Raw genomic sequence first — 16,701 nt, 5'->3', positions numbered from 1 at the left:
TCTGGGTTTTGACTGTATCCCTGGTGGTGATGCACATGCGGGTTGAATAAAGAGAAAACAATGCATAAAAAAATCCATAAATGTATCATTCTTGTGCAATTCAGGTGTAGGGCCTTCATTTTCTTCTCCTTTATTTTTTATCTGGCATTAGTGCTTAAGCTCAAGCTTTAGGGCGTAGCTGTAGGCAATCGCCAAATACACAGCAATTGCCAAATGCTTTTGGGAACTTGGGAACAAATAGTTAACGTCCATCCAATGAGACAAAAAGGACAATGTCGGAGTTTAATTCAATAAGAGAAATGCTACAAAATGAAGAGTTGAAAATAAAGAGACGGGCGTGTGTGAGGCACTATACAAATTCAACAGTCACAAGCAACCATGTCTCAGATTATTTCGTATCATTCTGTACGTAAATCTGACATACTCCAAATAGTATGACATGTTACGTTTCGTATTGTATGTATTCATTTGTGGATGTCCATCATCCAATTCATATGATACGTTATCCTCTTAAGAATTACAATTTGTATTATATGTTACAAATTTGCAAAGCAGCTAAAAAGTAGTAAGTAGTTGCAAAGTTGCTAAAATGCTCAAGTTGTCAGTGATGAGATTGGAACTCACAACCTTTGAGTTTCTAGATGTTCGCATTAGGGGAAGGGTTAGCTTACCATGCTAAGTAGTTGCAAAGTAGCTAAAAAGTTTTAAGTAGTTGCAAAGTTGCTAATTAGCTAAAGTTGTCTGTGATGAGATTGGAACTTGAAACCATTGGGTTCGCGTTGACGAGATTCGAACTCGAAACCTTTGGGTTGCTAGACGTTCGTATTATATGCCCCCTTTTTCATTCTATCGATGTGGGCTAGGATATAACATAGTATCTGATGAGCAAGGGTTTATTTAGTCTTCTAGGGCAATAAGTAATGACAGAAGAGAAGCTGCATTTAATTAGAGACAAGTTTATTAACAAATAGCCTACCAAAATGATGTGGTCTGCGGTTGTGAGGCCAATTGGACATATTTCCAAAATCTAAAACAACGTATCTCATATGACGTTGGAGGTGTTTTATGGTAGAGAAATTAACATTAAATTCTCTGGCAACAGCTCCGGTGGACATTCCTGCAGTAAGCATGCCAATTGCATGCTCCCTCAAAACTTCAGACATTTGTGGCATTGTGTTGTGTGACAAAACTACACATTTTAGAATAGCATTTTACTGTCCCCAGCACAAAGTGCACCTGTGTAATGATCATGCCGTTTAATCAGCTTCTTGATATGCCACACCTGTCAGGTGGATGGATTATCTTGGCAAAGGAGAATTGCTCACTAATAGGGATGTAAACACAATTGTGCACTAAACCTTTTTGTACATATGGACCATTTCTGGGATCTTTTATTTCAGCTCATGAAACATGCCACCATTACTTTACATGTTGCATTTATATGTTTGTTCAGTATAGGGTTAGGGTTACTTAATAAAAATACAGTACCAGTCAAAAGTTTGGACACATTCAAGGGGTTCTCATTCAAGGGGTTTTCTTTATTTTTGACTATTTTCTACATTGAAGAATAATAGTGAAGACATCAAAACTATGAAACAACACATATCTAGTAATCGAAAAAGTGTTAAAAAAATCAAAATATATATTTTATTTGAGATTCTTCAAAGTAGCCACCCTTGATGACAGCTTTGCACACTCTTGGCATTCTCTCAACCAGCTACATGAAGTAGTCATCTGGAATGCATTTCAATTAACAGGTGTGCCTTGTTAAACATTAATTTGCATTTGAGCCAATCAGTTGTGTTGTGACAAGGTTTTGTGGTTACTACATGATTCCATATGTGTTATTTCATAGTTTTGATATCTTCACTATTGTTCTACAATGTAGAAAATAGTAAAAATAAAGAAAAACCCTTGAATGAGTAGGTGTGTCCAAAATGTTGACTGGAACTGTGTATATATTTATCCCCAGTGGTGGAAAAAGTAGTCAAATGTCATACTTGAGTAAAAGTAAAGATACCTTAATAGAAAATGACTCAAGTAAAAGTGAAAGTCATCCAGTAAAATACTAGAGTAAAAGTATTAAAGTGTTCGGTTTTAAATATACTCTATTATCAAAAGTACATGGAATTGCAAAAATATACTTAAGTATCAAAAGTTAAAGTATGAATAATTTCAAATTCCTTATATTATGCAAACCAGATGGCACAATTTGTGAATATTTTTTTATTTACGGATAGCCAGGGGCACACTCCAACACTCAGACATGAATTTACAAATGAAGCATTTGTGTTTAGGTAGTCCACCAGATCAGAGGCAGTAGGGATAACCAGAGATGATCTCTTGATAAGTGCGTGAATTGGACCATTTTCCTGTCAAAATGTAACAAGTACTTTTGGGCGTCAGGGAAAACGTATGGAGTAAAAAGTAAATAATTTTTTTAGGAATATAGTGAAGTAAAAGTAATAAATCGCAAAGTAAAGTACAGATACTGCAAAAAGTAAGTAGTACTTTAAAGTACTTTACACCACTGTTTACCCCACACACCCCCTTGTCAAAAAATCGTTCTAAAATCTCTGACTGTAAGGTACAGGGTTTGGGTCGGGTGCGGGCTTCAGACTTTCACTTTATCACATATAGTCAGGCAGTTGCAGGTGGGTTATTAGCAATTGCGGGTGAACAAACAGCTGACCTGTACATCACTAATCACTTAAACCCAGAAACATTAGATTTTTACACCCAGCGGAGAGTGGCCATAGGTAAATGCCAAAAGACGCAAGGAATAATAGCACCTTCTGGCAGCAGCAGGACTAGTGACATGTCAGAAGGCATCTTGATTCTTTATCTTGTCACCCCAACCAACAGCATCAGCATCTCTGAGTATTTAATGAGTATTAAAACTCTGAATATTTAGGCAATTTCACTGATGACTATATGATGTACAGTTGAAGTCAGAAGTTTACATACACTTAGGTTGGAGTCATTAAAACTCGTTTTTCAACCACTCCACAAATTTCTTGTTAACAAACTATAGTTTTGGCAAGTCGGTTAGGACATATACTTTGTGCATGACACAAGTAATTTTTCCAACAATTGTTTACAGACAGATAATTTAACTTAAAATTCACTGTATCACGATTCCAGTGGGTCAGAAGTTTACATACACTAAGTTGACTGTGCCTTTAAACAGCTTGGAAAATTCCAGAAAATGATGTCATGGCTTTAGAAGCTTCTGAAAGGCTAATTGACATCATTGGAGTCAATTGGAGGTGTACCTGTGGATGAATTTCAAGGCATACCTTCAAACTCAGTGCCTCTTTGCTTGACATCATGGGAAAATCAAAAGAAATCAGCCAAGACCTCAGAAGAAGAATTGTAGACATCCAAAGGTCTGGTTCATCCTTGGGAGCAATTTCCAAAATCCTGAAGGTACCACTTTCATCTGTACAAACAATAGTACGCAAGTATGAACACCATGGGACCACGCAGCCGTCACACCGCTCAGGAAGGAGACGCGTTCTGTCTCCTAGAGATGAACGTACTTTGGTGCGAAAAGTGCAAACCAATCCCAGAACAACAGCAAAGAACAGTTTGTAGATGCTGGATGCTGGAAGAAATGGGTACAAAAGTATCTATATCCACAGTAAAACAAGTCCTTTATCGACATAACCTGAAAGGCCACTCAGCAAGGAAGAAGCCACTGCTCCAAAACCGCCATAAAAAAAGCCAGACTTCGGTTTGCATCTGCACATGGGGACAAAGATCGTATTTTTTGGAGAAATGTCCTCTGGTCTGATTAAACAACAATAGAACTGTTCTGCCTGTGGCTATGGAACCCTGACCTGTTCACCGGACGTGCTACCTGTCCCAGACCTGCTGTTTTCAACTCTCTAGAGACAGCAGGAGCGGTAGAGATACTCTTAATGATCGGCTATGAAAAGCCAACTGACATTTACTCCTGAGGTGCTGACTTGCTCCACCTTCGACAACTACTGTGATTATTATTATTTGACCATGCTGGTCATTTATGAACATTTGAACATCTTGGCCATGTTCTGTTATAATCTCCACCCGGCACAGCCAGAAGAGGACTGGCCACCCCTCATAGCCTGGTTCCTCTCTAGGTTTCTTCCTAGGTTTTGGCCTTTCTAGGGAGTTTTTCCTAGCCACCGTGCTGCTACACCTGCATTGCTTGCTGTTTGGGGTTTTAGGCTGAGTTTCTGTACAGCACTTTGAGATATCAGCTGATGTAAGAAGGGCTATATAAATACATTTGATTTGATTTGATTTGGCCATAATGACCATCATTTTTCTTGGAGAAAAAAGGAGGTCGCTTGCAAGCCGAGGAACACCATCCCAACCATGAAGCACGGGGTGGCAGCATCATGTTGTGGGGGTGCTTTGCTACAGGAGGGACTCGTGCACTTCACAAAATAGATGGCATCATGAGGTAGGAAAGTTATGTGGATATATTGAAGCAACATCTCAAGACATCATCAGGAAGTTAATGCTTGGTTTCAATTGGGTCTTCCAAATGGACAATGACCCCAAGCATACTTCCAAAGTTGTGGCAAAATGGCTTAAGAACAACAAAGTCAAGGTAATGGATTGGCCATCGCAAAGCCCTGACCTCAATCCCATAGAAAATTTGTGAGCAGAAGTGAAAAAGTGTGTGTGAGCAAGGAGGCCTACAAACCTGACTCAGTTACACCAGCTGTGTCAGGAGGAATGTGCCAAAAACGTATTGTGGGAAGCTTGTGGAAGGCTACCCGAAACGTTTGACCCAAGGCAATGCTACCAAATACTAATTGAATGTATGTAAACTTCTGACCCACTGGGAATGCGATGAAAGAAGTAAAATCTGAAATACATCATTCTCTCTTCTATTATTCTGACATTTCACATTCTTAAGATAAAGTGGTGATCCTAACTGACCTAAGACAGGGATTTTTTACTTAGGATTAAATGAAAAACTGAGTTTAAACGTATTTGGCTAAGGTGTATGTAAACTTCTGACTTCAACTGTAGGTTGAAATCATATTATTATTCTGAAGCAAAGGAATTCTGGCAATGACCTGTGGAGAAGGAAATCAAGGACTGTAGCATGTCATGGAAAACCATCCCCCAAAAAGGCAGATAGGCTCTTGTGAAAGCCTTATATTCTACATAGGAACGAAAAGGATTACGTTTTTCAAAAGTAAGTAGGGTCGTTCCACAAAAAGAGTGCCTTTTGTGTCCCTTTGATATTTTAAGTAGAAATTGTGCACCAATATATCATTTTAAAAGCATGTTATATTAAATTTTTAAATGAATAAAGGCTTGCAAAAGTGCCAAAATGCAGCATTCTGACACGTCAGAATTACTTCTAGGAAGGTTTTAACGCACTTAATCACAAGCTTTTTCCAAATTTCACCATCATTGTATAGTTATTTGTTTGCTATTTTGACGGTCATTTCTGAAGACGAGGAGCAGCCGTGCATGGGATTTCATTTGGGATTTTAATTTGAATTAGTTTAACATTATTTTACATGCCATTTAATTCCATGCTATAGTAATATAATTGTATATTAATAATCCTTAATTCTAAGTGTCATAGTTTGCAAATAAAAGCATGGATGACAGTGAAAAATGGAAGGTTTTCCCTTTACAAAAACTGAACTTCATGAAAGAAATGTCCTGTTGGTGACATCTTGTCACAGTACACCCACACTGTGTAAACCCAGTCAACCCATGGCTCTCTTACCCAGTCACATCTGCTCACGACCTCCCAGAGCTCTAGCCTCACAAGATCAATCTATCAATGTCGCATCGATTTTATTTGGACTGTTGCAGCCAGGCTTGATTTGGCTGGATAACCTGCACAAACTGTAGCATGCTCAGTGGACTGAAGCAAATTGAAAATAGTTTAACACCGTAAACACTTTTGTTAGATAATTGATTATACATTGTCTGGTTTTACCAGACTGTTTAGGAAATGAATAGCCCAACATTGCATGGGTGACTGATTTAGGGGAAACGCCAGTCATGGCATTGCCCAAGTTCACAGGAGGCTGCTGAAGGGAAGACTGAACATAATAATGGCTGGAATGGAGCTAATGAAATGGTATCAAACACATGGAAACCATGTATTTGATACCATTACACCTCTTCCGCTCCAGCCATTACCACAACCCTGTCCTCCCCAATTAAGGTGCCACCAACCTCCTGTGCCCAGGTTATATGACCTGCTACTAAAATAGAACCATTGTCAGTGTTTATTTAATACATGCTTTACTTTACTGCACCCGGAAATTACTATACAATTTCCAAAAGTGAAATGAATAGAACTTTGTGTGGTTCATGTCTTCATTGTTTGTGATGGCTAATGATCTGCAGATTAGATACATTTTGATGTCATACTCTATTCACAAGGGAAGTGTGAGACAAATACACAATATTGTTTTGATCTAATGATGTGCATAAATGCTTCAAGTACAAAGTACATGATAAGACAACACAGAAAAATATGATGCAGATTAGATCAATTCCCCTCTACCCCACTGCTATTATTTTTCAATTAACATCAGAGACTGAGTCAACAGATCCATGCTTAAAGATGTCATCCAGTGAATTCTGAACTTTTTCTGTTGAAAAGCGATGTCCCAAGTATACAGTAAAGTACACACACTGAAGGGTAAAAACAATGTTTTTTTTAGACACAACTGCAACCTTCAGGGAGTAGGGCATTCAAAGAGTTGGTTTGATGGTCAGATGTGATGTTGTCAGCCTCACCCCTTCCTTAAGGACCAGTAGGGAAGCGATAGAGAACAAAAGAGGACCCCCCCCCCGCTGTGTTATGTCATACTTGGACAACCTTTTGTTAAGGAAATCAGGTTTTAAATGAGGTGAAAATTAGAATGAAGGACAACTTTAAGCACAGTGTATTTCCTCAGAATATGCTATTTCATCAAACTCCCTCGATCAATGCCCATAAAGTCTAATTTAAGTGGTATGGAGCAGCACAAAATTCAACAAATATTGACAACACAATAGGGAGGATAGCCTCAGCTTGGCTCATCCATTTACAGCCTTCAATAAACTAGAACATTTGTTTAGTCCTTAATTTAGTGGTAATTCCTCCCTTGGCGATTAGTCTGACTATTAGATGGAAATGGGCCAGCTGCCTGAGACTGGCGATGGGAATGCAGTTAGATGATCTGTGAAGGATTGTATGTGTGTGAGGAGGCCAGGAGGATAGTTTCATAGCTCTATTGAATAGACATGCTAAATGAGAGTGGGGTCTCATTAATATGGAAAGGGCACCAGATGACAAGAAAATCAAACAATCTAATATTAGTAGAGTAAAAGCTCTAATGTAGTGATGCACATTGTAGAAAATAAGTGTGTCAGAGAGCTTCCCCCTCCCCCTGTATCCTCAAGCTTAACTTCAACACACCTGCTGAGACGACCTTGATCCATATATGTGCCAAAGTCCTGTCGTTTCAAAAGCGCAGCGATTGAGTCAATCATAATGATAAACATGTTAACAATATTGAAAGGACAAGACACTCCATCAAGAATTTTGGACACACTGACAAACAGAACATACAGCTCTATTCCGGCAAGTCTATGGGGCCTGTAGCCGTAGGCTCTATCCTGGCAACTGTATGGGGCCTTTAGCTGTAGGCTCTATCCTGGCAACTCTATGGGGCCTGTAGCTGTAAGCTCTATTATGGCAACTCTATGGGGCCTGTAGCTGTAAGCTCTATCCTGGCAACTCTATGGGGCCTGTAGCTGTAGGCTCTATCCTGGCAACTGTATGGGGCCTTTAGCTGTAGGCTCTATTCTGGCAACTCTATGGGTCCTGTAGCTATAAGCTCTATCCTGGCAACTCTATGGGGCCTGTAGCTGTGAGCTCTATCCTGGAAACTCTATGGGGCCTGTAGCTGTGAGCTCTATCCTGGAAACTCTATGGGGCCTGTAGCTGTAAGCTCTATCCTGGCAACTCTATGTGGCCTGTAGCTGTGAGCTCTATCTTGGCAACTCTATGGGGCCTGTAGCTGTAGGCTACAGCAGCACTCACCCATAGCACGCGCTCCAGCAGGTATATCTCACTTGTCACCCCCAAAGCCAATTCCTCCTTTGGCCGCCTTTCCTTCCAGTTCTCTGCTGCCAATGACTGGAACGAACTGCAATAATCACTGAAGCTGGAGACTCATATCTCCCTCACCAGATTTAAGCACCAGCTGTCAGAGCAGCTCACAGATCACTGCACCTGTACAAAGCCCATCTGTAATATAGCCCATCCAACTACCTCATCCCCATACTGTATTTATTTATTTATTTATCTTGCTCCTTTGCACCCCAGTATCTCTACTTGCACATTCATCTTCTGCACATCAATCACTCCAGTGTTTAATTGGTATATTGTAATTACTTCTTCACCATGGCCTATTTATTGCCTTACCTCCCTTATCTTACCTCATTTGCATATTTGTTTATTCCATGTGTAACTCTGTGTTGTTGAATGTGTCGAACTGCTTTGCTTTATTCTTGGCCAGGTCGCAGTTGTAAATGAGAACTTGTTCTCAACTAGCCTACCTGGTTAAATAAAGGTGAAATAAAAAATAAAAAATAAAAACACTATTGGGCCTGTAGCTGTAAGCTCTATCCTGGTAACTCTATGGGACCTGTAGCTGTAGGCTCTATCCTGGAAACTCTATGGGGCCTGTAGCTGTAAGCTCTATCCTGGTAATTCTATGGGACCTGTAACTGTAGGCAGAATCCTTGTGGAGATACAGAACACTTTCAACCTGTGTGTTAAAAGTCCTTCTCCATGGCGCTGTGTGTCTTTGAAAGAGAAAGCTTGTGCTTCAGGGTGTGTGTTGCACAGCGTGATTTCATCCACAGAATCATCTCATTGGTTTGACATGCTGGATGAAAGTCTCACACATGGGAATTGATGGTGAAGTCATTAGTACGTGAAATGCTGAACAATTTGTTTTCACTTCCCTCTATCACTCTTTCATCACAATTGCTTGCTAAACATGGGGTGAAGATAAACACAACAATACCTATTTGGATGCAATAGCAATGCATATTTTTGCATACATTTTCTTCAGACATGATTTCTTTCATGCTCTGATTATTATAATATGTATAAAATAATTCATGGTAGAGAACAACACAAGGTATTATACCAAATGGGGGATCATCCCAGCAGGTGCTCCAACATTAAATGTACACTATATATACAAAAGTATGTGCACCCCTTCAAATTAGTGAATTTGGCTATTTCAGCCACACCTGTTACTGACAGGTTTATAATATCGAGCACACAGCCATGCAATCTCCATAGACAAACATTGGCAGTAGAATGGCCTTACTGAAGAGCTCACTGACTTTCAATGTGGCGCCGTCATAGGATGCCACCTTTCCAACAATTCAGTTCATCAAATTTCTGCTCTGCTAGAGATGCCCCGGTCAACTGTAAGGGCTGTTATTGTGAAGGGGCAACTTCTAAGAGCAACAACGGCTCAGCCTCAAAGTGGTAGGCTACACAAGTTCACAGAACAGGACCACCGAGTGCTGAGGCACGTAGCGAGTAAAAATCATCTGTCCTCGGTTTCAACACTCACTACTGAGTTCCAAACTGCCTCTGGAAGCAACGTCAGCACAGTAACTGTTTGTCCGGAGCTTCATGAAATGGGTTTCCATGGAGGAGCAGCCGCACACAAGCCTAAGATCACCATGCGCAATGCCAAGCGTCGGCTGGAGTGGTGTATAGCTCGCAGCCATTGGACTCTGGAGCAGTGGAAATGGGTTCTCTGGAGTGATGAATCACGCCTCACCATCTGGCAGTCTGACGAACTAATCTGGGTTTGGCGGATGCCAGGAGAAAACCAGCAGCCCTAATGCATAGTGCCAACTATAAAGTTTGGTGGAGAAGGAATAATGGTCTGGGGCTGTTTTTCATGGTTTGGGCTAGGCCCCTTAGTTCCAGTGAAGGTACATTTTAACGCTACAGCATACAATGACATTCTAGGCGATTCTGTGCAGTTTGGGGAGGGTGCTTTCCTGTTTCAGCATGACATTGCCCCTGTGTACAAAACGAGATCCATACAGATGTCGGTATGGAAGAACTTGACTGTCCTGCACAGCGCCCTGATCTCAACCCCATCGAACACCTTTGGGATGAATTGGAATGCCAAATGTGAGCCAGGCCTAATCGCCCAACATCGGTGCCCGACCTCACTAATGCTGATGGAAAGCCTTCCATGAAGAGGGGAGGCTGTTATAGCAGCAAAGGGGTGACCAACTCCATAATTATACCCTGATTTTAGAATGAGATGTTCGACAAGCAGGCGTCCACATACATTTGGTCATGTAGTGTACAGTAGCTGAGTCAGATTGATATTTGATTGGTATCTTTGTATGTGTTCGGCATGTCTTTGTAATTATAGTAATAATATAATAATATATTTATTATAATATATATAATACAATAATTATAGGCATGTCTCTTTGATCTGATCTGAGGATATTTGAGTTCTCAGATCCCATTATAATATGGTTTTGGGGAAACCTGCACAAACACAAGAGGAAATCTCCTGTCACAGACCTCAAAATAATCTATAGACACAGTGCTATTGTTACCTGTCAGACACCCCGTGAAATTCAAATAATCTCAGAGCAAACCGTGGAGCTGTTCCCGTATGTAAAGCAGATGGAAAACAAGGCAGCCAGTTCTTCTAAGAATCACAAGGGACTGTAAAATGTTTCACGCATTTCTATTCACTAGCTCGCTATGTAAACAGCCTGAATTCTGGGAGCTCACTCCATTGTTCACCTACTGGAGTGGAAGCAAGATTTTAGTACCCCATAAATGCTTTCTGCTCTCTGTGTTTCCCCACCCTCCAGGTTTTGTGGGGGCATTCCAATGCACCACAGGTTTGTTTGGAAATGATTCCATAAAATAATGACTTCTTCTGAGTTATAGGCTACATTTTATTCTCAACAAATCAAGGATAGCATATTTCCCATACCCTATTCCACATTTCCCACCTTTTATTTCCAAAGATGTGAAAGTCTGATCTCAAATATTATCTGCTATCAGCTGCTGGGTAGCCAACATAATATCATAGGAAAATGTCCTACTGGCACGTAAAAAAAAAAAAGGTAATACGTCACAGTAGGTGACGTTTTTCTCAGTACATTGCAGTCAATGGGAAAAGATGAGTGTCACAGGGTTGACGCTTTTCTTTTTTTATCTAGCCTCCCTCCCTCCCTCCCTCCCTCCCTCCCTCCCTCCCTCCCTCCCTCCCTCCCTCCCTCCATCTCGTCCTTCCCCCTCCATTCTCTCTCCCTTCTTATTTCCCTCCCTCCCGCTCTTCTCTTCTTCCTCCTCTCTCCCACCTCTGTCTGTCTGTTGACTTTCTTCCCTTCCTCCTCTCTCTCTCTCCCCTCTTCACCCTCTCCCTCTGTCTGTCCCCTCTCTCGCCCTCCCTTACGACCCCCTTTCTCTCGCTCTCACCCCCCCATTCTCTCTCCCTCCTTCTTTCCCTCCCTCCACTTACAACCTCTCTCTCTCTCCTTCCCCTCCCTTCTCTCACTCTCCCTTTTCTTTCTCCCCTCCCCCTCCATTTTCTGTCCCTCCTTCTTTCCCTGCCTCCCCCCTTCTCTTCTCTTCTCGTCTCTTCTCATCTCTCTCTCTCCCTCTCCCTCCTCTCTCCTACAAACAGGCCGACAGACAGACAGGCAGACACAGACAGACAGACACAGACAGACAGGCAGGCAGTGAGGCAAGCAGACAGGAAGACAGACAGGCAGGCAGACACAGACAGTTTCAACATTTCAAGTAAATCAAAAATAAAATGTGACAAATATCCTCTTTAGAATTCATTCAATAATTCATAACAAGGCTCTTAGTTTCTCTAACTGCTTTAAAAAAAAAGCTTTTGGGTCGATTGACTTCAAATTTTATATGTCGGATCATGACAGTCCCCCGGTCACAAATATGTAAAATGTTGGAAGATTAAACCTTTTTTACTCTCCGAAACCACCCCTATGACCCCCAATTAAGTAATTTCCTGTAAACAGACAGACATACAGGCAGACACAGACAGGCATGCAATTAGGCAGGCATACAGGCAGACAGGCAGTTTCAAGTTTCAAGTCAATACATTTTTGGGGGACCAACATCCTCTTCAAAATTCATTCAAGAATTCATAACAAGGCTCTTATTTTCTGTGAAGGAGGGATGGAGGTGAAGGAGGGGGAGGAAGAGAGAGGAGGGAGGGAGTGAGGGAGGGAGGGAGGGAGAAAAAGAGAGAGGAGGGTGTCATCTCTGATGCATTTCTTTATGCGTCCATATTGTGATACTAATCTTGCCCCATTGAATGCAATGTATTAAATTAGTCATCAACACTGTGACAATCATCTTTTCTTATTGACATAAGCGTCAACACTGTGACACTCCTCTTTTCCCATTGACTGCAATTTATTGACATACGATTCAATTGGTTGACACTCATCTTTTCCCATTGAACCCAATGTATTGAGATAAACGTCAACCCTCTGACACTCGTTTTTTCCCAATTGACTGCAATTTATTGAGAAAAACGTCAGCTACGGTGACATTTCACTTTTTTGCAAAAACGTGCCATGATGTTTTCAGGCTGATAATGGGCTGGGGTAGCACGGTCAAAGTCCCTGTGTGAGTCCTGCATCATTGGAACATGATGAGGAAACATGCACTTGGCCTCAGCTGAGCATGCAGTGAGAGTGTGTGTGTGTATTCTTGCATGAGGTGCTGTGGGAGAGACATGGCTCACACTGTGATGTAGATGCCATGTTTGTTTATCTCTGGGTCTGTCCGAGGTGGGGGTGTCCCTGCAGGAGAGAGCGATGTATTATTCAGATGTGTCTCACTCTGTGGGGGTGAGGGGTGTGTACTGTATGTGTGGGAAGGGGGGGGGGGGGGGGGGGGGGGCGTGAGTGCAGTGAATGCCAGAGGCCCAGCAACGCTATTTCTCCCTGGGCTGTCAATGCTGACATCACCTGCTGGCCGTTTTGCCACGTCCTTTTCGGCAGGGGTCTCTGACCTTTTCCTGGTTCATGCAGTAGAGAGAGGGCTGAGCGATCTCAACGTGTCTGTTATGCCCAGGGACTCGTTAGCTGGTGTCACTCAACAACATACACTGCTTATCTATTCTGGATCAACACTTTTTGATAAACAACCTCCGAGCTCCAATGCAATATTTGTTTGAACCCTGACCAATAGCACTGACACTGACAGTATATGAAAGTTGCAATGCGTTTCAGGGTGTCCTTTTGTTGTGGTGATTTTCCTTTGAATCTATTGGTGGGATTGACTATTGGCTCTCTTGGACTAACTTGGGTTGGACAGAATATTTCTCAAACATTTAGTGGCAGTTAGGACACTCCGAAGTAGTGTAAAACCATAATTTATAGTTTCCTCTAGTGTCTCTCTACCAGCTGTGGAAAACAACTTGGGGTAGAAAAAGACCCCCCAGAAAAACCCAACTGTAATTACATTTACATAATCTTGTCATAGATTATTATCATCATAATCCTCAAGATTACAGTCAACCAAGTGACCTTGCTACTAGCACTATAGCACCCCATTTCAAATCCCATACATTGACTTTGTAATGAACAGTCCCTTTAGCGTGTTAGCTGCCCCCATAGAGCCGGGAAAGTATTACGGACAATTGCTGGACTCACTGTAGGTTAATCCCTGCAACACTAGGCTTGTCTCTCCATTGCAGCAGCAGCATTAGCAGCATAAGCGCTGCTGGTGACATTATGAGGGATGCCAGGACCCCAGCCAGCCAGGGCATCAGGGCAGCGTGGAGCGTGACTGTCAACAGAACATTCCCAGAGGCCTGCAACACTAAACCACCAAGGCCCCATCGCAGGGATGAAATCACCCCCCCATTACACTGCTGGTTCTCTGAAAAAAAATAAGGGAATGAATAAACCCTGCGGTGGTGTTGCCGTGGATCAGAATCCAATTAAACACTGTTTAGCTCTAAACAAGCTGCCAGTCTTAGCCTGTTGACTCATGAAATGAATGTATTGTTTTGCTAAAAAAAAATGGGCACAACAGAAAGCACAGTGTTACCTCAGGCAGCAGCCAATCAAACTGACATGGGAGCATACCTGGATGATGTAAATGTCAAATTGTATGTTGCCGATTGGGCTGTCAAACAGACAACACAATATAGCGTTGATAAGTCTGTTCCTGGCAAAATTGAAAACTGTGGGCTAGTTTGTAGTTTATATTTCTTTAGGCACAGTGCAGATGCAGTACAAAAATGTATTGGCTCAGGGAAGCAACTCCCCAGGGGGCTGTGTTCTACTCCCTAGCTGCCATGTCAACATAACTACTGACCACTGCAGTATCTCTAAGCATCACAAAGACAATTTATGCATGCATCAAGCCGTTTGAGGTTAAGGGTTCCTCCTACGCTTCATGGATACCTTTAATGGACATTTGTAAATGCCTTGAACATGTAACAAATGAGAGGTATAAAGTTAAATGTCCTGTGAAATCATAAGAAGGCCTACAACAAGCAGGTATTTCAGCCTCAGTCGCTTTCCGAACACGAGGAAATTATCTTGCGTACAGTCAGCCCTTATCTCAAAGTGACCACAGGACTGCATCAAACGCTTGTTCATTTACAGATGCTGCCACTTCTCAGCTGCGGTGGCAGAAATGACTGAACCGTCCCTGGGGTCATTGAGAAGACACACTTCCACCAGTTTGGCATGCCTCCACACTGTAGAGCAGAGCTGTAGTGGTGTTGCTCAGCTCAATCCAAGCAGGTGCTCAGTTCCCGTGGCCTAATGTGAGACGCCACAGTGCAGGCAGTCCGTCTAAACCACTTTGGATCAACTTAATGCAACCAGGTGTGGCCCCACAGTAGGGGCTCAGGTGACACCTGCTACTTCCCTTTAATTAGACCTAAAACAGCTGTTTCAGGGTAGACAGAGGGGGCAATCGTCCCATGTCTCACTATAGCCTGAATCAGTGGTTTGAATGATCAAATATAGGTGGCATCTGTATGTCGCTGATGGTGTTAGAGAAGCAAAAAGCCAATGAGCCAATGACACGAAAGCCAATCGGGCAGTATTGCAGGTTAGTCCTTGTCAATAGGATTATTCAGTGTATTCAATATTTTTGCCAAAGAGAAATGTATTTCTCTTTCTAACAAGGACGTATAGAGAGATAGAACATGATGTTTTTGTGGCTGCTTGTCTTACTGGATATGATGAATGTTTTTTAGACAGCTGTCTGTGTGGGGGAAAAGTGGGCATGGCCCTCCTGGCAATTGGCTAGCGAGGCCTGAAGGGAGGGAAATGGAAGTAGTGGCAGGATTCACCTACTCATTCTGACAGCAGGACATATCCACAAGGGACAGTTAGTGGTGAGTGGTAGGGAAAGTTTAAGCTGGCTTCGATGTTACTCATATAATAGGCATAGTATATATGAAGAGTGGGCTCCATCTAGCATTCTGATTTTCTTTGGTTTATCAGACAGAGATAAAAAAGAGAATGTGACATACAGTGGGGAGAACAAGTATTTGATACACTGCCGATTTTGCAGGTTTTCCTACTTACAAAGCATGTAGAGGTCTGTAATTTTTATCATAGGTACACTTCAACTGTGAGAGACGGAATCTAAAACAAAAATCCAGAAAATCACATTGTATGATTTTTAAGTAATTCATTTGCATTTTATTGCATGACATAAGTATTTGATCAGTAAGAATTCCGGCTCTCACAGACCTGTTAGTTTTTCTTTAAGAAGCCCTCCTGCTCTCCACTCATTACCTGTATTAACTGCACCTGTTTGAACTCGTTACCTGTATAAAAGACACCTGTCCACACACTCAATCAAACAGACTCCAACCTCTCCACAATGGCCAAGACCAGAGAGCTGTGTAAGGACATCAAGGATAAAATTGTAGACCTGCACAAGGCTGGGATGGGCTACAGGACAATAGGCAAGCAGCTTGGTGAGAAGGCAACAACTGTTGGCGCAATTATTAGAAAATAGAAGAAAATAGAAGAAGTTCAAGATGATGGTCAATCACCCTCGGTCTGGGGCTCCATGCAAGATCTCACCTCGTGGGGCATCAATGATCATGAGGAAGGTGAGGGATCAGCCCAGAACTACACGGCAGGACCTGGTCAATGACCTGAAGAGAGCTGGGACCACAGTCTCAAAGAAAACCATTAGTAACACACTACGCCGTCATGGATTAAAATCCTGCAGCGCACACAAGATCCCCCTGCTCAAGCAGGCGCATGTCCAGGCCCGTCTGAAGTTTGCCAATGACCATCTGGATGATCCAGAGGAGGAATGGGAGAAGGTCATGTGGTCTGATGATTCAAAAATAGAGCTTTTTGGTCTAAACTCCACTCGCCGTGTTTGGAGGAAGAAGAAGGATGAGTACAACCCCAAGAACACCATCCCAACCGTGAAGCATGGAGGTGGAAACATCATTCTTTGGGGATGCTTTTCTGCAAAGGGGACAGGACGACTGCACCGTATTGAGGGGAGGATGGATGGGGCCATGTATTGCGAGATCTTAGCCAACAACCTCCTTCCCTCAGTAAGAGCATTGATGATGGGTCGTGGCTGGGTCTTCCAGCATGACAACGACCCAAAACACACAGCCAGGGCAACTAAGG

This window comes from Salvelinus alpinus, chromosome 1 (genome assembly GCF_045679555.1).
Source record: "Salvelinus alpinus chromosome 1, SLU_Salpinus.1, whole genome shotgun sequence".
NCBI lineage: Eukaryota > Metazoa > Chordata > Actinopteri > Salmoniformes > Salmonidae > Salvelinus > Salvelinus alpinus.
The sequence above is the reverse complement of the archived record's forward strand: the minus strand, read 5'-3'. Positions refer to the sequence as shown.